At 39.3% G+C, this 23,429-nt stretch overlaps 1 protein-coding gene across 12 annotated transcripts in view; it reads right to left on the bottom strand.

The window, feature by feature from the left end:
- PKP4 (plakophilin 4) overlaps nt 1–23,429 on the bottom strand; it is a 259,640-nt gene that overhangs the window by 199,634 nt on the left and 36,577 nt on the right. For 2 of the 12 annotated variants that reach the window (XM_053596431.1, XM_053596432.1), the window contains exon 2: nt 9,308–9,393. The exons of the other annotated variants lie outside the window; for them this stretch is intronic. The gene's annotated coding sequence lies outside the window, so the exon portion shown is untranslated. The remainder of the gene's footprint in view (nt 1–9,307; nt 9,394–23,429) is intronic. 12 annotated transcript variants of the gene reach the window in all.

Below are 23,429 nucleotides of genomic sequence, written 5' to 3'. Positions count from 1 at the left end.
CTCCTAAGCTCCAGAGTTGCTAAAAGGTTGTCTTTACCTTAACGGGGTGCATAGAATCTTGATGCTTTGAGGGTAATTTCTAGACTACCCCCTGAAAATCTGGAGATCTGAGCTCAGTTTTGATTTTCATGTCTGTTAGCCATCAACAGGTTGTCCTCCCAATAAGTTTTCCTCCCAGATAGTAAAATTCAATATGCCATAGCTGAATTCAGTGTTATACTTGCATGGTTTACAGAGTACTGTTCCTGTCCATGTCATAAGCCATTCAAAATAGTTACCTAATTCACTCGTATAAGACCTCCACAAAGTAAGTAGGAGCAGTACAGAATTATTTGAAAAGCTACAGTCCATAAAATCATGCTGGTCAGAACAAGAACAGGAATGGAGCTTTCTCTTAATTTTCACCTGAAAACATCGATAAGCTCTTCTGTCCATTTTCTCCCATGGAACAAGCATCTTTGTGATGACTTGATATGAACAAGTAGATTGACAATCTACAGTAACTGTTCTCTGTTATAATCAACAGGACAGCCATCAAAAACGAAAGATAAAACAACACCAAAACTGTACTGAAATAACTGGGAAAGGAAGCATGGCAAAGATATTCAAGGCAGTCAATATTTTCAGAACTCATAATAAAGTCCGTTAGAATGCAATGCCAAAGAAATGGAAACTTCTGTGAATTTGTAAGAAGGACAGAAAAATGTCTAATTTGCTACACAGTTATGTTCCAGATTAGGTAATAAGGTTTTGTTTATTTGAAACAAAAGGTATTAAGAAGATCATAAGGCCAGCTTGAATACATGAACCCAAATCATTTCCAAAGGAATTTTTAAGTTTATACTACCTGTTCAAGTAAATAATTAAGTACGACTAACAAGTAAGAGGAAAGTGAAGGCTTAATTTTGTGTTTGTTTCCTATTCTTGCTAATAGAAGGGTTAAGTTACCAGTGAGATAATCATCCTTCAAGACTACATGCTTAAGAAGCAAGAAACAGTAAAGATCAATAAACTAGATAACTCCAGATAGTCAAAGCTGGATCAACCAAGTTTTCAAGGTGTAACTAAATTATACATAAAGGGAAAGGAAACACTTGTTCATTTATTCATTCCAATGTTTACTCAGTGTCTACAATGTATCAGACACTGGGCCATGCACTTTATAGAAACCTGCTTGTACAGATTTCCTAACACTAATGCAAAGTTGACAATATGAAAGTCATTAGAATACGCCATTCATGACCTCTCAAATTATTAAAGAAAAGCATCAAATGCACAAGGTCTCACAATTAAGTTCACGAACTTGCCACTGTGGGCTTAGGCTGGCAGTGTTGTACAAACTGCGTAAGATTTCACAACATTGGTTATGTTCGTGTCTCCCAGATGTGTCCACGTGAACATGGGGCAGTGTCTTGCTGAATGGCAACCATTACTGTGGTACCATGTTTCTGTGTGCTGTTGAGAGAATGTTGAAGCTTGAATTAGAACAGCAAACAAACATTAAATTTCTTGTTAAACTTGCCAAAAGTGGAAATAAAGTCAGGGACATGTTAGTTCGAGTTTATGGGGATAATGCCATGAAGAAAGTGACAGTGTACAAATGAATTAAACATTTTTCTGAGAGGACAGGCACTAATGAAGAGAGAGAAGAGCGGCCAATAACAAGCAGAACTGATGAAAACATAGTAAAAATTCATTGACTTGTGCATGAAAATTGTCAGCTGACTGTGAGAAGCCTAAGAAACCAAGTAAACATGAATAGAGAAACAGAAAAATCTTAACTGAAAATTCTGTCATGAGAAACATGTGTGCAAAAATGGTCCCAAAGGAGCTCACTGGTGAACAAAAGCCAAGGAGAGTGAGCTGAAGCTTGCCAAGGCCTTCTGGAGAGGCAAGACAATGGTCGGGGCCATGTTATCACTGGTGATGAAACACAGGTGTACTAATACAACCCTGAAACAAAGCATCAAAGTGCACAATGGAAGTCAGCCAATTCTCCATGACCAAAAGAGTTCTGTCCACCCAAATCAAGAGTCAAAACAATGTTAGCTTTTTTGACATCAGAGGGATTGTTCATTATGAATTTATGCCAACTGGACAAATAATTATTAAGTTTACTATTCAGAAGTGGTGAAAAGCCTGTGTGAAAAAGTTAGAGGAAAATGACCTGAACTTTTTGCCAACAACTCACGGCCCTTGCATCACGACAATGCACCACCTCACACAGCAGTGTCTGTAAGAGAGATTTTAATCCAGTAAAACAAATAATTATGTTGGAAAACCCTTCCCTACTCACATGCTCTGGCCCCCAATGACTTTTTTCTTTATCTAAAGATAAAAGGAAATACTGAAAGGAAGACATTTTGGTGACATTCAGGACAACAAGGCTAACATGATGGCAGTTCTGATGACCAATCCAGAAAAAAGAGCTTCAGATTGCTTTGAAGAGTGGACTAGGTGCTTGTGTCAGTGTGCAGCTTCCAGAGAGGAGTACTTCAAAGGTGACTGTAGTGATATTCAGAAGGAGGAAGGAAGGAGGGAAGGAAGGAAGGAAATGTGATTTGATAAATATGAATTTATACGAGAGCATGATTTCATTTTACAAAAATATTCTTTGCCCTATGAAATTACTATGGGATTTACTTTTAGTAGCAAGTTCCCTTAGTCAACCAAATTGAAGTATTTATTTATAGATTATCAAAATATTCTGGAAAGCTTGATGAGAGAGAAAATTAGAAGCAAAAGGAGAATCAAGAGAATCTGTACTGCTGAAATATTAGAGTAGCTACCAATTAAATATAAATCAAATCAAAGACAAAGCATTATGAAAGTCCTTTTGACATATCTTCTACATGAGTTGACATACATCTATGAAATACTGGAAGCACAGTAAGTACAATTAACTTAGATATTGCTTACATCATCTGACAAATGCTGCTTCCAAAAGTGGTCCACATGTTATGGCTCAAACTTTTAATTAGGCTAAAGAATTCCTACAAAGGGAGGTTTCTAACTGGATTTATGCAAAACAGATGTGGCTAGCAAAGCTAAGCAAGGTATATAACAGACCTAAAGTCTTTAACACTTCTGAGCAAGAATTCCCACAGCATTCTTTTTTTTTCTTAGCATTCTTAAATATATAAATAGAAGATCACAGAGCAGAAAGTCTCAAGCACTCATGCCAAAAGTCTATTTTAAAACAAAGAGAGCTTACTATTCTTTACTTTTATGAATGTCTACTGTTCTTCTTATAAAACCATCTCTAACATACTGTAGTGGTTGTATCAAGCATAGACATTCCTCATCACCATCAGCTCCCAGGAGCATGCAAGTTAACAGCACTCTGTGAATCACCTTCTGTATTTACCTGCCAAGTGCACTTGAGCATTTCCCTAAGAGTGGCAGAGACTTGGAACACTTTTGTCTTACAGGAGACTAGTTGGGCTGTAGGACAGAAGTCAGGTGGTGGCAGGAGTCCAACTAGAAGGATCCACATGGAAGGGGACTGGGGAGAAGGAAGGGGTGATGAGAAGACACTGCACTCGGGAGATGGAGAAGTGTCTGGGAACTGAAGGTGAGACATTCTGTCCTTGCGATTTAAAGCTCAGAGGGTCCTGTGAGACGACAGTTCAAACTCAGGTTTCCAGCTCAGAGCACTCACTGGCTAGGGAATGAAGGGTCTAGGCCTCCCCCAAGGAATAGGAAGACATCAATCTCAGAAGAAACCAGAACCAGAATTCTTATGAACAATAAGCTGCAAAGGAGAAATCTGGGTTCTAATGGAACTGGAGGTCATTGCTGTGTACAGTACCTTATTTCCAGGAAACATTCCCATGGTATCTACTAAGCTTGTCTCATCAGCCAGCCTGGGTTATAATAGCTCCTAAAACACAATTGCTCTTTTGTACTCACTGAGATCTTAAGATTTCATGATCATAGTCTTTTAAAGACAAGTAAATAGGCTGGATGCAGTGGCTCATGTCTGTAATCCTAGCTCTCTGGGAGGCTGTGGAGGGTGGATCACCTGATCTGAGGAGTTTGAGACCACTCTGAGCAAGAGTGAGACACCCCCATCTCTATTAAGAATAGAAAAAACTAGCCAGGCATTGTGGCAGATTCCTGTAGTTCCAGCTACTTGGGAGGCTGAGGCAAGAAGATCGCTTGAGCCCAAGAGTTTGAGGTTGCTGTGAGCTATGATGCCATGCCACTCTACCCAGGGCAACAGAGTAAGACTCTGTCTCAAAAAAAAAAAAAAAAATCCAAGTAGATGGTCCACTCTTCATCATGAATGCAGTAAGCAAAGTCAAATAAGTGACTTTGATTTGACTGTATTTTACTTATTAGCTAAGTGCTTATGGCCCTAAGAAAACTTCAGTAAGATTGCAAGCATCATCAAATGGGCTTTATGAATATTGTCCAGACACTGGCTGATGTTAACAGCCATGCTCCTGAGGGGCATGTGGGGGAAACCCAAGGGATTACAAATGATCCTGCAGCTAAGGACTAGAAAATAAGTGGGAAAAAGCAAAGTCACAACCTGCCTTAAGCAACCTGTCATAGATATTGTGCATGTGCTGAGAAAAGATAGTATAAAAATGAACAAAACCAGGGACTGAAATAATAATCACGCCCTTTCATAGAGCTATGAAACTTGGTGTGTTTAAATCGCCCTCACTGGTGTGTTTAAATCGCCCTCTTCAACAAAACGCTTAATGGCAGGAGGCAAGACAGGAGTGGCCCCAGTCCTGGAGCACGACCAGCTCACTGGCACCGCAGTCAAGCTCACGGGCTGGGCATGTGCTGTGGATGGATGTCAGCAGGGTGTGTGAGCAGCTGCTCTGTGAGAACTTCAAGCAGGGAGGCCGTGCAGGGCAGAGAGGGAGGCATCTGTGAGGATGCTCAAAAGCACAGCTTTGAGTAATGTGGCATCTGTGGAATGCTGAGAAACAGAAGCACATAAACCAACCTGGCATGTAGCAATGAGAAATAAAATGGTTCACTTCAAGTGACGTCAGTGGATACCCAGAGAGGACAAAGAGGCAGAGATGCAAGGCAACTATAAATGCTGGGCCTTGTTGTTCTGTTTTCCTTAAGTGAGAAGTTGTCATTGGTGATGTTAGTCTTTTTGCTAATACGTCTCAGAAGTCAAGTAGGTCACAGGAGGCCAAAGCCCAGGGAGCAACGCAGCCTGGTAGAGCAAAATAGGAAGCCTGCCCGAAGGGAATACGGTGCTCTCGCAGAGCTGCTCCACTGAACCCTTCCTTCCACAGGCAATTTCCAAGATGCTTCCTGTCCCTGCCAAGTTCAATCTAAACCCATCTGTGTCCAGGTCTGGGAGGGTGGGCATCAACATTCTGGGCCTTCCCTAACCTCTGCTCTTCATTCTGCGCAGAAGAGAGCTGCTGACCAAGGAAGTATACCGGTCCTAAAGACATAACTGTCACAGGTGCTTGGAATGTGAGTACCCTACTGCTAGTCCATGCCTGTCCCAGACACCCGCATCTCTCTGAATGTTTCCCAAGCTCAAGCCTCAAAGTGGCCAACTCTACTGCAGCAGCTACACGGCCCTGGGCCAGTAATGTGAGAGTACTGACTCAATCTCATCCTTGCTGTCAGGAACTCTGTGGTTGAAGGAAGTCACAGACTCTGACTTGAAGGAATTCCGTGGAAGAAAAATGGAGACCATTACCACCTGCAAGTTTATATTTTTACATGGCATTGCCAAGTTAAATAAGAAGTGCATTTTCTGTTGCGCAGGGAAACAAAATGTAAAAGGGGCAGCTTTTGTGCCTTTTATTTATAGACCTCAGGTTTTAATAAGGATGGTTTGTCTTTATTTTTTGATTTTATGCATGTTTATCAAAGAACAAAAACATATTTCTAAGTTAAAAAAGAAAATTTCTGCAGGTTTAATAATAGGCCTTGGCTGGCATAATCATCAAGGCTGTTATTACCGGCAGTTATCAGGCTGATTGCTTTCTCTACAGAAGCAAGTGGACTGACTAGGGTTTTCACATTTGCTGCTGCTTGATGGGGACGTGCGCTAACTGAGGTTAGGACGTTCCACCTTCTTGCAGGAGAAAGAGAAATGATGGGAGTGCTAAAAATAGAGTAATTAGGAAACAAACATGCAAGATTAGCCTGCCCCGATTACTTGTGAATGTAAAATAAACTAAATTGCTTCATATACTGTTCATAAAAGTACCAACAACTCACTATTGAGGATGACTTCCATGACTGCTTTCTCTAGCATTAATACACTAATTAGAACTTTCTAACATTTCTGGGGAATTACCACTCCCTGCTTTCTGATACACGGTGTTGTACATGATAATGGAACCAGAGTTGCAAATTCAAGTCTGGAGAAGTGAGACTGTGCATTCACGCATCCTGTCTCAACTCCGTGTGTCTGTGCTCAAAGTGCTCCAACTTTATTCATTGTATTCAAGAAGTCTGAGACAAATCTCTGGGCAGGTACAGTTTTTTTACTTAGTCCAAGTATTACCAATGTTTACCTCCCAGGAATAATTGACCTCATTTCTGACTGGATGAAGAGTAAGTACACTGGCAAGATTTACAACATACTGTCACTAAACCAGGCCACCAAGCTTTCAAACTGTAGTAGGGGTCAGTAGTGCTCTGCTTGGCCACCCACACAAATACAAATGTCCCTCCAGGCCAGTAGACACAGGCCCAATTATCCTCTAGGATTATCAGAACTCTGACCTCTGCTATTCTAACTCAAATGCAGACACGCATGTTAAATGCTATCTGGCCAAACTGAGCGGTGTTATAGTTTCTCTATAGCTGGAGACACAACTGGGTCAGAAGGAACTAACTTCTTTTATGAACGAGATAAGAACCTTGTGGGTCAGTGGTTGTGCTTCATTGACAGGGAATATGAGAGGGAGCAGGCAGTTAGGACTCCACTGGCCACTCTGGTTGGCCAATGTGCGCTCTCAGGCAATGTACCCACCTACAAAGGGGTCCACTTTTTAATTAAAAAAAAATTAGCCAGTGGTGCATTTAGTCTTTTGCATTTAAAATTAAGTTTCAGGGCTGGGTGCAGTGGCTCACGCCCGTAATCCCAGCACTTGGGAGGCTGAGGCAGGTGGACTGCCTGACCTCACAGGTTCGAGACCAGCCTGAGCAGAGCCAGACCCCTCCTCTAAAAACAGCTGGGCATTGTGGCGGGTGCCTGTAGTTCCAGCTACTTGGGAGGTTGAGGCAAGAGAATCACTTGAGCCCAAGAGTTTGAGGTTGCTGTGAGCCGATGCCATCTACTGAGGGTGACAAAGTGAGACTCTGTCTATAAAATAAAAAATAAATAAATAAAATAAAGTTTCACAAGCCTTCTCCTGGCCAGTGTAGTAAACTGCTGAAATTGTGAGGAATCTAAAGTAATTGCAATTTTAGACCCCTGAAGGTACCCCTACAGCAGGCTCTTTCATGCTGGGCGGTTTACTGTTCTTCCTGCACACGTCTACAACTGTTTTGAATCCAGGAGCACTGAGCTGATGCATAGTCCTAAGGGCTTCATCCCTAGGTGTGAGCCAGGGCTCTGTTCTCTCTGGTGGCTACAGGCTGTGTGGTCTCTACCACCAGCTGTGCTGTAGAAACTGGGCCTGGTAAGCAGAGGCAGAAGTGACAGGATCCCCCAAAATACCTCACCCCTGGAGGAAAAAAAACACTCACAATCCCTCCACTGTAGGCACAGAGTCAACAGTACAATTAGAACGATTGGAACAGGCGTGCGTCAGAGTGAAGTAGAGAGGAGTCAAGGTTCTACAACAGCCAATGACCGTCTGCCCTACAGACCCATCTCCGTGTTTTAACACTGCAGCCTTCCCAGACATTTAGAATCATACCCTGGGGAAGATGGCTATAAGGCCAACATATAACTGGTTCCCAGTGATTATTACCATGAAATGGATGCTGAAAAGAAAAATGAAGCCCAAGAAACAAAGTTACAGTTCACAACAGTTAACTTTTCTGGGAAACAGTATAAAACATGCTAAAATAGTAAAACTTTTAAAGTATCTTGTAACAGAAATTCTGGAAGTACAGAGTCCATCCTGAGAATGTAGGGAGGACTGTAAAAATGCCTTTCCCATCTGGATAAGGGTTTCCCCACTCCAATTCACCTGGCCCAGTCAGCAGGTAAGACTTGGGTGTTTTGCCCCGTCCTTTGTTCTTTTCCTCATTCTCCTTATACCTTAGATCTGAGTTCATGATACAGATGAAACAACAGATGAACCCCACACTTCTGTACTTTTTATTTTTTTAGGGGGACTTCTGACTGTGCACAGAGTAGGAAATGTTTATAGGGATTTTAGAAGTTACAACAGCGTTTGAAATACGATGTCCAGCCTCTACCTTCATCTCTGAGAAGTTAATACCATAATAGCAACATCACCAACTATCTATTCAATACTTTGAGTCAAACAGTGCTGAGCACATTGTAACATTATATCATTTACTCTTCAAGGCAAAAGTGATTTATACATTTTCTGTCTTCAGAGTTGAGAATCCAGGGCCAGAGCAGTTAAATAACTCTCCTAAGGTCACACAGCAGGCAGGTGACAAAGTCTACACTTAAGCCCAGATCTTCACCTGGGCTCCGAGGCTCTTCACCACCACTCTTTTCCCAGAAAAACTAGCAGACTGTTTATCAAAGAATTGGAAGAAAAAAAATTAAGAGAGTATGACTTCTCCCAAATCAGCTTACTTTTTCCATGTGACTTATATCTGGTACAGGGCAAGCAGAAGCAAAGCAATCAAAGAGAAGTAGAAAAAAAATTGGGGGATAGTTTAAGGTAAAGAGTCAAGGCAAAAAGGAAAGCCACTCAAAACTATATAAATGCAAATGTAGCCTAACACAGAACAGTAAAAGTAGCATATCACTATAGTCATTTTAAAAATACATGGATTTAAACTGATAGCGATTTACCATAAAGTAAGGTAAAAATTACATACCCATACTCCTTTTTTAATTTTTGTATTATTTATTTTTCATTGAATCATAGCTGTGTACATTAATGTAATTATGGGGTGCAATGTGCTGGTTTTATACACAATTTGACATACTTCTTTTTTTTTAACATACAGTTATCATCACTGGTTATAGTAGAAGTCCATTGTATGATGCTATTAACATTTAGATTTAGAGTTTTTGATACTGTAAACAACTCATCAGAAAGCAGTCTGTCTACTTGAGTGATCATTTCCTTACAATACATTAGAAGGCATGAGCCAAATGAAATTTCTGGGGTTTCTTTAGGGCTGTTGACATGCAGTGCCAACTTACTCTCCAGAAAAGTTGTGGCAATATGAGTCCAACTTGCTCATCCATGTGAAGTTCAATCATTCTTTCCAGTGTTTGTTGAGTCTGATCTGTGAAAAAATAGTACCTCTTTGTTTTAACAGTTTCCTCTGACTACTAAAAAATTTTTTTAAAAGAGCAATGGCCATTTATTTCATTTCACTGAGTTTTGCAATAATCTTAAAGATAGAAATTATCCTTACTTCATTAAAAAAGGACATAGCTTCAAAGATGTCAAAATATCTGCCCAAATTTAAGGGCAAGCAAATAGCAAAACTAAAAATCTCTATTTGGTTATAAAATAAATCATAACGGTTTACAAATTAAAATAACTATTATATGCACCTAATCTATAATATTTAGTATTTAAAATAGTCTTTGGAATTGTTCGAGGAAATTTCATACTAAAAAATCTAAATTAAAAAATTGAATAATTTATCTCCTACCACATTTTAAAATGTTCCTACAAACTGTAATTGCCTTGTTCAAATATTTCATTCCAAAACAAATCACCCCTACTGGTATTAATCATCACTTCAGACATATCTAGCTCATAATTTGCTCATCTACTTTCAAATAACAAGATAGGCTTTTACTTATCTATTCATACCATTGCAAGTAACTTTCTAGTTCACAGTATATTTTTGGCACAATTGATATGTCAACCAAACTTCAGGTAAGGCTGTATAAAAGTCACATTTTTTACTACTAATACATCTTCCTTGTTTTATATAGAACCTATTTCCCCCAACAATTAAAAAAATGTAATGCTGGGCAGCGCCTGTGGCTCAGTCAGTAAGGCGCCGGCCCCATATACCGAGGGTGGTGGGTTCAAACCCGGCCCCGGCTGAACTGCAACCAAAAAATAGCCGGGCGTTGTGGCGGGCGCCTGTAGTCCCAGCTACTCGGGAGGCTGAGGCAGGAGAATCGCCTGGGCCCAGGAGTTGGAGGTTGCTGTGAGCTGTGTGAGGCCACGGCACTCTACCGAGGGCAATAAAGTGAGACTCTGTCTCTACAAAAAAAAAAAAAAATGTAATGCTGAGGTGAAATGATTTTCAGAAAGTACATAATGAAAATATATATAGTTTTGTCTTGGAGTGCTGAGAATAGAGCAAAATGCTTAAAGTGGTGTAATGGATGAGTATCTTAGTTGAAGTACATAATAAGAAACATGCTAAGTGCAAGTAGCTTTTCCTTCCTCGTCAGTGAGTCATTTAAAGTTCCTAAATTTTATAAAGAAAATGATCCACCTTTTAGAATGGCAAGAGTCTGCCTACCTCCCGATACATCTGAAAATGTCAGCCTCATTTTAAGTGAATTCTGCACCTCTAGATTCCTTTCCCTTCTCCCCCAAGGACTAAGAAATGTTAGCAGTACAATCAAGAACCGCAAGACAGAAAGATGGAAGAGTGAGAGAAGGGGAGGAGAAAAGCCAACAGTAAGAGTCAAGAGAAAAAAATGGGACTCACTGATGGTTTGTTAGGTTGACCACACAGAAAATGATATAAAAGGGCTGAAGGAGAATATAGGAAAATTTGGCCAAAGATCAAAACGAAATTTAGGAAATAGAAAAATGAGGTATTTCCACTGGAGAAAAAAAACAGTTGTACTTAAAAACAAAAGACTATTTGGCTCATTGTTGAATGATATGTACAGAGCCAGAACGATGGAAACAATAAATAGTAATTTAATTAAAAACTTGTGATATAGCCTTATTAGAAAAATGGGAAGATCGGAAAGTTCTCACCTATGTAATAATAATAAATAAGGTCTAAAATTAATGATTCAAGAAACAGTAGAACCATATTGCTTAGATATAAGGAGATGAATTAACAGAATAGACAAAATAATTAAAAAGTGTTTACCTCTGACAAAAAGAATGAGGCAAAGGGATCAGAGGACTGTTACAATTTATTATATGCCATCCAGTATTATTTTACTTAACTATAAGCTTATTAATTTAAAAAATAAAATAGAAACAGTACCAACATAAAAAATAAGAAGTTAAGAAAAAATGTATAACCATGTAGGGAGTAAACAAAGGCTCTGTACAAGGGCTGTGCCTATGCAACACGATCCCATTTTCATAAAGAAACAAAACCAAAATGCTTTCTCTAGGTGATAACACCATGGGGTAGTCCATCTTTCTTATTATTCTATGTTTTCTACTGTAAAGATATATAGCACTTTGATGAGAAAAAAAGAATTTAAAAAAAGAAGCAGGAGGAAATTGGTCAGCTGAAAAATGGAACTTAGGAAGTAAAATCAGAAAGATATAAGGAGACACAGAAAAAATAGTATCCTAATAGGCAAGGAAGAAAAGCAATTTTACCAGCGAGAGTATAGTCAAATTCTGCTGGGCAAGACAGTGCCTGAGAAACCTTTTGCTAGCAGATGAGGAAGGAGTGTCTTCAGGAGAACAGCCCAGGCAGGGTGGTTGAAGGGAAGGAGGGCTACAGTGCTAAGGTGGGTGGAGGGGCAGACCACAGGTCTCTGTAGGTGAAGGCAGCTACTGGCACTTATTAAAATCTGAGGAGATGCAAGATATTTAAGAAACAGTGGGCTTGGTGCTCATAGCGCAGTGGGTAGGGCGCTACCCACATGCACCAAGGCTGGTAGGTTCAAGCCCAGCCTAGGCCAGCTAACCAACAATGACAACTACAACAAAAAAATAGCCAGACACTGTGGCAGGCACCTGTAGTCCCAGCTACTTGGGAGGCTGAGGCAAGAGAATCCGTTAAGCCCATGAGTCTGAGGTTGCTGTGAGCTGTGATACCACAGCACTCTACTGAGGGTGACATAGTGAGGCTCTGTCAAAAAAAAAAAAAAAAAAGAGGGAGGGAGGGAGGGAGGGAGGAAGGAAGGAAGGAAGGAAAGAGTGGCCAGTGTGGAGAGGAAGCAACTGAGGACAAAGTTGATTTCCCAACAAAAAAGACAATTTAACTTTGAGCAAACTGATTGTTTTGGTTTCTAATTTTTAGAAACCTTTGTTGCCTCCTAAGTACTTGACTATATTCTGACTTTTGGTATTAAAAACAAAGTACCCACAAGGGCTCTGGCCATCATTATGAATTTTGACAAACCATGAATCTCAATATAAAAAGGGAAGAATTTTATAGTACTACTAAGACATAAGTCCAAAGTTACCATCATTACTTAAATATTCAAAAGAATACTATATCACTTTAAAAGAATTACTCTGTACTGTAATCAAGTTGAGTAACAGGGCATGTACGCTTGATAACAATTTCAAAACATGGAATTTTTCATTACACTTAAATTGTAGGATTTTAAATATCACTTAGCAAGTACTTGGGTGGGAGGAAGCAAGGTGCTGAACAATGTTTGGTATGACCCATTTTTATTTTTACAAGAGCCAGTTATTTTTTATTATTATTATCATTATTATTATTTTGCAGTTTTTGGCCAGGGCTGGGTTTAAACCTGCCACCTCCGATATATGGGGCTCCTGCCCTACTCCTTTGAGCCACAGGCACCACCCCAAGAGCCAGTTATTTTTAACCTTGGCTGTATATCAGAATCATCTAGAGCAGTGGTTCTCAACCTTTCTAATGCCTCAATGTATTTCGCGATCCACAGGTTGAGAACCACTGATCTAGAGAATTATTGAAAAATATCAATCCCTAGGGCCTACCACAGTGATTCTCATTTATTTGGTCTGGGACAAGGCTAGAGCATTGGGAGTTTTGACCATCCCCTCCTCCAACTCCTGCCTGTATGAAAAAAAAAAATGTACAAAAGGGTTGGAGGTCAGAAGTTTTCCTTTCCTACTTTGCATGTTTTTGTATTGTATTGGTTCAGTTCTGAAACAATGGTAATATACTACTTTTATAATTTGAATAGAGGTAAGTATCTCCAAGGCAGTTCTTAGTAATAAAAATAAAGCTACGGGCATCAGCATACCAGATTTTAGTCTGTACTACAAAGCCATAGTGGTCAAGACAGCATGGTTCTGGCACAAAAATAGAGACATAGACACTTGGAATCGAATAGAAAAACCAAGAAATGAAACTAACATCTTACAACCACCTAATCTTCGATAAACCAAACAAGAACATACCTTGGGGGAAAGACTCCCTAATCAATAAATGGTGTTGGGAGAACTGGATGTCTACATGTAAAAGACTGAAACTGGACCCACACCTTTCCCCACTCACAAAAATTGATTCAAGATGGATAAAGGACTTAAATTTAAGGCATGAAACAATAAAAATCCTCAAAGAAAGCATAAGAAAAACACTGGAAGATATTGGCCTGGGGAAAGACTTCATGAAGAAGACTGCCATGGCAATTGCAATAACAACAAAAATAAACAAATGGGACTTCATTAAACTGAAAAGCTTCTGTACAGCCAGAGACAACAACCAAAGCAAAGAGACAACCTACACAATGGGAAAGGATATTTGCATACTTTCAATCAGACAAAAGCTTGATAACTAGGATCTATAGAGAACTCAAATTAATCCACATGAAAAAAGCCAACAATCCCTTATATCAATGGGCAAGAGACATGAATAGAACTTTCTCTAAAGATGACAGACGAATGGCTAACAAACATATGAAAAAATGTTCATCATCTGTATATATTAGAGAAATGCACATCAAAACAACCCTGAGATACCATCTAACCCCAGTGAGAATGGCCCACATCACAAAATCTCAAAACTGCAGATGCTGGTGTGGATGTGGAGAAAAGGGAACACTTTTACACTGCTGGTGGGACTGCAAACTAGTACAACCTTCTGGAAGGAAGTATGGAGAAACCTCAAAGCACTCAAGCTAGACCCCCCATTTGATCCTGCAATCCCATTACTGGGCATCTACCCAGAAGGAAAAAAATCCTTTTATCATAAGGACACTTGTACTAGACTGTTTATTGCAGCTCAATTTACAATCGCCAAAATGTGGAAACAGCCTAAATGCCCACCAACCCAGGAATGGATTAACAAGCTGTGGTATATGTATACCATGGAATACTATTCAGCCATTAAAAAAAAATGGAGACTTTACATCCTTCGTATTAACCTGGATGGAAGTGGAAGACATTATTCTTAGTAAAGCATCACAAGAATGGAGAAGCATGAATCCTATGTACTCAATTTTGATATGAGGACAATTAATGACAATTAAGGTTATGGGGGGGGGAGGAAAAGCAGAAAGAGGGACGGAGGGAAGGGGATGGGGCCTTGGTGTGTGTCACACTTTATGGGGGCAAGACATGATTGTAAGAGGGACTTTACCTAACAAATGCAATCAGTGTAACCTGGCTTATTGTACCCTCAATGAATCCCCAACAATAAAAAAAAAAAAAAAAGAAAAAAAAATTAACAAAAGCAATACTTTACAGCTTTTTAAATGATTTAAGAGGGAAAATATCTTTTGAATCATGTCACAATGCTCATTTTTCTGTTAGAGAATGTTTCTAGAAACCGTCAAATTCAGTGTACTGGGAGGACAAAAGGGGAATGAGAGGCGGCGTGAGCACATCCCAGTGGGGTGGAGTGAACAGGGGAGGAGTGCGAGGCAGATCCAGGGGCTGTGTGAGCATCTGGCTGCCGGGCAGCAATGGAGCCACTTGCAGACCTTTGATCAGGGTAGAGATGCAATGTAGCTTCTTGCTGAATGAAAGCCCAACTGTGCAAAGTAAAACTATAAAGTTAAAAAAAAAAAAAGAAAAGAAAATGTCGAGGAACACCTTTGAGAACTAGGGATAGAGAAGGACTTGAACAAAACCTACAAGCCATATAGCCAGGAAAAAAAAAAAAAAAAGATGATTCCGATAGCACACTTAAGCATTCTTGTTTAATAGATAAAGTTTATAGGCTGAGTAGACAATAAAATTTTTTAAAAGCCCTAATAAGAGACAAATATCCAGAAAACAAAGATGTCCCTCAAATCAACATAAGAAGGATGGGAACCCCAACAAAAACTGGGCAAAAAGGCCCTGGAGAAGTTTACAGAAATTTACACCCCCCCAACATAACAAGCAGGTGGAAGAGATAATCAAGTTCATAAGCACTCAGAGAAATACAAACTGAAAATGAGATAATTTATACCTGGAGGCCTGGCAGGCACTAGAAAGCTGGGCCACGCCAAGCCAAGCGCTGGTGGGTGAGCATATAAAGACAGACGCAGCTGTTCTTGAGAGTATCAGCACAGCGCAGCATATGCAGCTGAAGAGTACAGGCAGTCGCTGGGGTTATGAATGAGATAGGTTCTGTAGGTCTGTTCTTATATTGAATTTGCATGTAAGTTGGAACAGGTACATTTACCTATTAGCTATAATAGCTCCATTCATAACTGGGAGTTGCATGTCAGTTAGATGTCTGTAACTCAGGGACTGCCTGTACTCATAGTTTATGACCCAGCCATCCGGGTGCTAGGCACACATACTCCCAAAGAAACTGTCACACTGGTCCCAAGGGGACCTGGAGCCTTCTATATGATGGCAGGGAGGTAGCAACTGTCTGAATACCCACCACAAAATAAGAGAGGTAAAATTGGATAAATACATATCATGGAATACTCAACTGCAGTTAGAATCAACAAGCTAATGTTAACACCACCAGGGATGGATTTTTAAAATAAACTGGTAGGTGAAAAACACTAACTGAATGAGGACAACACTTATATAATAATTCACATAATACAAAATATGTATCATACCAAAAAAACTCATAACAAATGAGAGGAAAAACACTTGACACATTAGAGTAAGTGCCCATGGCAGTGAGAGGCAGAGGTAGGGGATGGAGATAAAAGGAATTATCTGCCTCTGACAAATGGCCATCAATTGAAATAATATGAACTCCTCAAGTCTCCTGAAAGGGTAACTAAAAAATGTCTACAAAATAAAGATTAGCAGTGTGATCAAAATAGAGAGAACCAGGCTGGGTGTGGTGGCTCAGGCCAGCACTCTGGAAGGTTGAGGCCAGAGAATCACTTGAGGTGATGAGTTGGAGACCAGTTTGAGCTAGCACGAGACTTTGTCTCTTCAAAAAAAAAAAAAAAAAAAATAGCTGGGTGTTGTGGCAGATTCCTGTAGTCCCAACTACTTGGGAGGCTGAGGCAAAAGAATCACATACGCCTGAGAGTTTGAAGTTGCTATGAGCTGTGACACCACAGCACTCTACCCAGGGCAACAAAGTGACTCTGTCTCAAAAAAACAAAGAAACAAACAAACAAAAAAAACACAGAGAACCCAGAGACAAAAAGAACCAACGGGAGACCACAGGTCAGTCTTCTGAAATGTTCCCTATTGAAAATCTTTCCTTCTCAACTGATTCCTGAGGAACTCTATTTATCCCTCCTCCTGAAAAAAATGCCTGCTTATCCCAACTTTCTATTTCCTATTTCCAAATTTCAATCATCTATTACAAATTAGCTATTCACATCATTTGAAACCAAATAGCATTTTAAGAAACAGTATTAAAAGTGGAAATTTATTATAAGCTTTTTGAAAATCTAAGAAAAATACATCTGGTCAGGAGCAGTGGCTCACGCCTGTGATCCTAGGACCCTGGGAGGACAAAGCAGGTGTCCTGCCGGAGGTCAGGAGTTAGAGACCAGTCTGAGCAAGAGCAAGACCCCTTAGTCTTTACTAAAAACAGAAAAACTAGCTGGGCATTATGGCCGGCGCCTGTAGTCCCAGGTACTTGAGAGGCTGAGACAAGAGAATCAGTTGAGCCCAAGAGTTTGAGGTTGCTGTGAGCTACGACGGCACAGTGCTCTACCACGGGTGACAATGTGAGACTATGTCTCAAAAAAATAAAAAATAAAAAATAAATAAATAAAAATAGGAGAGAGAGAAACACATCTACTTTACTTAGACATCTTTTCATTTACTCAAAAAATTCTAGTATATATGTTTATGGTTGTAAGTATCACATTTGTTTTCCTCCTGAAGTTTTTTTTTAATTCAATGTGGCGACCAGGTCTTTTATCAGAGAGGCACCAGAAGCCTAGTAGGAAATAAGGATGCACAACTAAAGCCCTAAATCCCCTTTCCATCAAATATGCTCACGTTCGCACAGATCCATCTGCTGGCACAAGAATTTACACAATTTGGTTAGAAATATCCCAAAGAAATTCTAGGTAGATGTCATTTGGTATTAATGACTTGCACACCCTTACATTGAATAAAAACATTTTAAGTAAATCTTACTGTTTTATCTACCCCGTTCCCCCGAAAATAAGACAATGTCTTATTTTAAAATGTGCTCCCAAAGATGCACTAGGTCTTATTTTCAGGGTACATCTTATCTTTCCTGTTAAGTAGGTCTTATTTTTGGAGGATGTCTTATTTTCGGGGGAACAGGGTAGTATCATTAATATGTCTGTTTTAAAAGACAGTATGAGCTTAAGACTTAATCTAATTGGCTTCTAAATAATGACCAATAGCTGAAGAAAAATTATTCTCATTGTAAGCTGTTTTCTCCAGGTGGAGGGAGGTGAGAGAGGGCTGTGCTGAGTCTTGGAGTTCACTCTACAGCCAGATCTGAGGAATCCAGACTCCCTCACTTTAAGGTCCTCCTACTACACACTGTTAAAGTTTTACTGGATGCAATTATGTTTTTTGACATACATACTTTTTGACTTGTTTGATAAACACAGCTCTAAAAATGATTTGCACTGACACCAAAAACCAAGAAAACTTTGCAAATGGCTTAAATGACATATGGCTTAAAAGTAGCAAGTAAGTAGAATTTAGTTTCTGATACTATGACCCTAAAAAAGAAAAGGCTAATAAATCAATCTTTGGATCACAATGGCAAGACATTCAGAAAAAAGTAACTTTCTTTTTTTTTTTTGTAGAGACAGAGTCTCACTTTATGGCCCTCGGTAGAGTGCCGTGGCATCACACAGCTCACAGCAACCTCCAACTCCTGGGCTGACGCGATTCTCTTGCCTCAGCCTCCCGAGTAGCTGGGACTACAGGCGCCTGCCACAACACCCAACTATTTTTTGGTTGCAGTTCAGCCTGGGTCGGGTTTGAACACGCAACCCTCGGTACATGGGGCCGGCGCCTTACCGACTGAGCCACAGGCGCCGCCCCCAAAAAAGTAACTTTCTCTTTAGCAAAAACCTACCTTCCTATACCCAGCTGAGCCAGCTGCAGGGGCGGAAGTCAGGGAAGCCCCCATCAGCTCAGAGTGCCACCGTTAGAGAAGAAGGACAGTGTAGGGCGCAGACGCCGCCTCTGGGCCTGTCACACCAACTCCACAGGAAGAACAACACACTTGCAGCACAATCACCTCCCGGCTGAGTGATGGGTTTGGCTTCAGAAATCTCTTTGTCAGGGACACAAACTCAAAACAATTCAGGTAGTTTGACCACATTAAAACCACCTTTACTACTATAAAAAGCAAAACCTTACTATAGACAGCAATTCAAAAAAAGAGAAGCCTAGATAATACTTTGAGAAATGATGTCAAAAGAGTTAAGATGTTACATAAATTTCATATCTCCAATATATGGCTTCTGAAGGAAAAAGAAAAGCAAAGTACCTGGTTGAGATTTTTGTTTGTTTTAAATAAAGCCTTCTTATCAAAATGTGAAATATCAGATTTCTGGGATGGAGAGAATGTGAGTTAAAAAGATTTATCAAAATCATCAAGTTTAACTCCATCCATTGTGGAGATGAGAATAATGGCTCAGGAAGATGTAAAGCCTTGAGGCCTCTAAGATAGAAAACACAGATGAAAACACATCTTCTTTTCAAGGCACATTGCCTTGCTCACCCGTCTGCGTCCAGGCACTCACAGAATGGCTCTTTTTAAACACTCATAGGCTTCATCCTGTCTCTGATTCAGACGCTCTTTTACCAGAAAGCCATCAAGAATCATTGATAACATGGACAATCACTGATAAGGTCAATATATTGATACTACTGCTATTCTTAGAAGTGAGATCATCACCCTAAGGAACATTCTATTTATTAAAGAAGTGAATAATAAAGTCGGGTCATGCTCAGCTGGAAAGGGATTGCACAAAGCCTTGAGTTCGGGAGGTGGAATCCAAGGAGGCTGTCTCAAAGCTGCCAGCCAGCCACGTCAATGCTGGTAAATGGATACCTGGGTGTGAGGAAAGACCAGGGTGGTGATGACCTCTTCCTTGTGGATGCTTCTCCACAGTTAGAGGTGGCAGGACAATATAAGTGGTATTAAAAGAAAAAAAAAAGCACATGGGATTACAGCAAAGCACCATCTCTGGAAAGACTCAATAGTCAAACATTTTCAATAAGAACAAATGAAGAGTTATCTCTGAAACAAATGAAGAAAAGTGCTAAGAGAATGTGAAGGAACCAGCAGGGAAAAGGTGTGTTGGGAAGTGCAAAAGGAGAGGATGCCCCTAGCACATAGTAGGCCCAACAGGTATGTTACATTTCACACCCTGCCAAAATCTTTATACCCCCCCATCCAATTTTTAATAATTTGGTTTTATGAGAATGTGAAACTTAATTTGCAGCACACGTGTATAGAAATCAGAACACACAATGGTTCTAAATAATTTAGTAGATGACAGTAATAAATTTGTGGATGTAGAAGGAACAAATAAAAAGATTAGGGTGTATGTTGAATATGGTTTGATTCTATGGAATGAACTCAGAGGAAATGAATAATTCCACAACTGAAGAAACGACTCAATATTTTCATTTACAAATTAGGAACATCTCAGGAGTTTTCTCCTAATTACTTATTTCATTACCATATTTTAATCCCAGAAGAATTTATCTTACAAACTCCTGCCAAATCTCTGCTTTCATCCAACATCGATTCCCTGTGAACTGGGACTGTGCTGGGCAGCAGTACAGTACAATGTCCCCACTCAGCATGCAAAACAGTGCAAAGAAAAAGTGTGGAATACCATTTGCAGAAACTATTTTTACATTCAAGTTCTTTCAGCACAAGTCTATCTAAATTTAACTTGAATAATTATATAAACATCATACCCAAACAAACTAAAACTTTAAACTCATGGGTACTTTATATATATGACATCTCCCACATTGACTCAGAGCAACATCCTGATCAAACAGGGGCCTTTTCTTTTTACATTGGAAAACTGAGATTTGGATTCTGATTAAATTACTATTTGCAAGATCCTAGGCAGAGGCATCCAGCCCCTTTTTTTCTTTCCTCTGCCATATGTTCAAAGAATAAGAGTTGTCTTGGGCCACACATTAAATACACAAACACCAAGGAAAGCTGACTAGCAAGAAAAAAAGAAGTCCATGCATACTTTTTGCAATATCTGACACCACAAATAAACAAAAAAGAACCTCGCAAAATCAATATTCAGCCCACGGGCAGCAGGTTGGACACCCCTGTTAGGGCAAGCCACAGATTTTTTTTTTTTTTTTTTACTGTTTTTTTCACATGTAAAACACACATCATGGCTATAATATCTACTTGCAAAGATGATGATGATGATAACTAGTAAATATAGAGGACTGCTGCACGGTTCACACAAATGTGCTTTTAAAAAATGCCTTCGTGTCAGTTAAAAATGGCCTATGCACAGCCTTAAGTTTCCACTACGTCACTTGAGATTGCTTTTAACCATCACACAAAGCTGACAGGCCGGTGTGGAAATCACTACTACAGGTTGAATCATAGTGTCACAAACTCCATACTCTGGCCACTTCTCTGTCCCACCCTCGCTTACAAGTATACTTTATACAAGGATGCTAGTGTAATATCTCATATGCAATATGTAATAGGTCTGCATATACTTACAAGACTATGAAGTTACATGAAAGATAGTTTCCTTTGTGTTTAAATTGTTATTGCATTCTGACCCTAACCATTCTCCGAATGTATAGCCAGAATGTGAATAGCTTTACTCAACGTATAAAGACTGTCACTGGACTCACTGTTTATTGTCTACAATCCAGCCTGGAGCTGCCCCTGCTCAAGAAGGACCATCCCAAACAAAGCAGAGTGCCTTTCAGTCACCATTATTCTATACTTTCTGACAAGGCCCTGTTGCTAGTGATACACATCAGGACATTTTTCAAATATCCCTCCAGATTGCTTTCTAAATCAGTTTCCCATGTAGCAAGTACTAATTTATCATGCTTACTTAGATCTTTCCCTGACTTATAGTTTGGAAGAGCTGCATCTGGAATATAGGTCACTCTGTTCTGAACACCCTGAACTACCACCACATACTACTTGACCTTCCACAACTCTCAGAAAACTGAAGCACTGTTTAGAAAGTAAGAGGATATCTGCAAGTCTGCTGGGCCATAGTCCTTTAAAATGACGTCCTTTAAATCTTCAATTTCACCTGAAACTCAGTTCCACACTGCCACCAAACTACTGGCTTTCCCCAAAACTCATTAGATTTGATATGGTGAAAAATGTTTAGTCATATTCTGTTCAAATTTCTTCACTTCACTATGATTTATTACTCTAATGATAACCTCAAAGGAAAAAAATTCTACTTTGCCTGACACAATTAATATTGTCTCCATACTTCATACAATTGAATACAATAACATTTTCTTCTTATATACATAATTTCAAATAGGAAGAAACTAGTTTAATTATAGTCTATCACAAAAGAATTTAGAAATTGAGCTGCCAATTATCTTCAAAATAATTTTGTCACAATTACAAATTATACAATGTTATAAAATCCAGTTCTCCTTATCAAATTCCATTTCTGTAATTCTTTTAGTTCAAACATTGCCATTATCAATTACATAGGTTTAATTAGAAATAAAAAAAATTCAGTGTGGCCAAAAATCAGGACATGTATTTGTTTTGTAACAAATATAATTGGTGCTTAAGAGTTTTAAATAATGAAACAATTTACTGGAAACATAACCTCAATTAGCTGACAGGGTACTTTTTCACAATGTATTTTAATTATTGACATTAGGGATGGGTCTTACTGAACATAAGCTAATTAATGCCTATTCTCATACCTGTGATCAAAACAAAACTACAAAAACAAATCTTTAGCTACTATGAAGGTCTGCAATTTTTTGCATTAGAATCCAATAGACACATAGAAATTTGAGTATCATTCATTCCTTCATTTTACAGATGATAATGAACTAAAGGGTTAAATGTTTTGCTTATAAGAGAGCCTCTGTTCTCATATTTAAGCTCAGCAATGAATCACATCCAATCATTTTCATTTATTCATTCAACAAGTAAGTCCACACTAACCGCCTAATACAAGTCAGATGCTTGAAATGGGTTGTAAAATGCAATGACACCGTTCATGGAGCTTACAGTGGGGAGAGACTTCAAATAATCCCACAAACAAGTGTGTAAAATTATATACAGTGTTGTTGTGGGCTATGTGGAGCCTATCTCAGGCAGTATAGTGAATAATTAAGAGCCTGGGGTCTAGGATGAAGTGGGCTGGATGAAATCCCAGTGCTGTCACTTCCCAGCTATGCATTTCTGGATGACTTACTTAACCTTTATGTGTTTTTGTGTTCTCATCTGTAAAATAGGGCCAATAATACTAGGCTCGTAGGGTTGTTGTAACTAAATTAGTTAATTCACATAAAATATGCAGAACACAGCTTGCCCATACAGTAAGCACGCAATAAATGCCTATTACTTTAAGAAAAGCTGGAAATCTATGTATGCGATAAACTGTCATTTGGGAACCTCTGCTTATAGAGGAAGGTGGGTCACAAAAGGCCTTGAAGACCATGGTCAAGCTTTCAGTTTTGATTACAAAGCAATAATAAATGATTTAATTAGGGTGGTAACCTAATCAAATGGCTTTTCTTTTTCTTTTTTCAAAGATTTGGCACTTGGGAATAACTGGGTAAGGTGAGACATGAGCACGCTAGGTTAGATGGCTTACAGTAATAAAATCCTAGTATAGTTTATGATTGTCACTTAGAGAACTTTTCCTACTGTGAGTAGTCCCTTCTAACAAGACGATAATGGGGCTCTGTTCACACTCCCATTTGTTAGCAGTTTTCAGTATTTACAGAACCAGGCCACCTTCCATTTATCACACTTACCTGTAATTACGCTGGAAAAGGCAGATTCATGCTTAACATCCTACTTATAAGTGAAAAGAGTCCATTTACTACAATTTTCTAAAATGT

The sequence above is a fragment of the Nycticebus coucang genome, chromosome 7 (genome assembly GCF_027406575.1).
Source record: "Nycticebus coucang isolate mNycCou1 chromosome 7, mNycCou1.pri, whole genome shotgun sequence".
NCBI lineage: Eukaryota > Metazoa > Chordata > Mammalia > Primates > Lorisidae > Nycticebus > Nycticebus coucang.
Note: the sequence above shows the minus strand (reverse complement) of the source record. Positions and strands in the feature narration are given on the sequence as shown.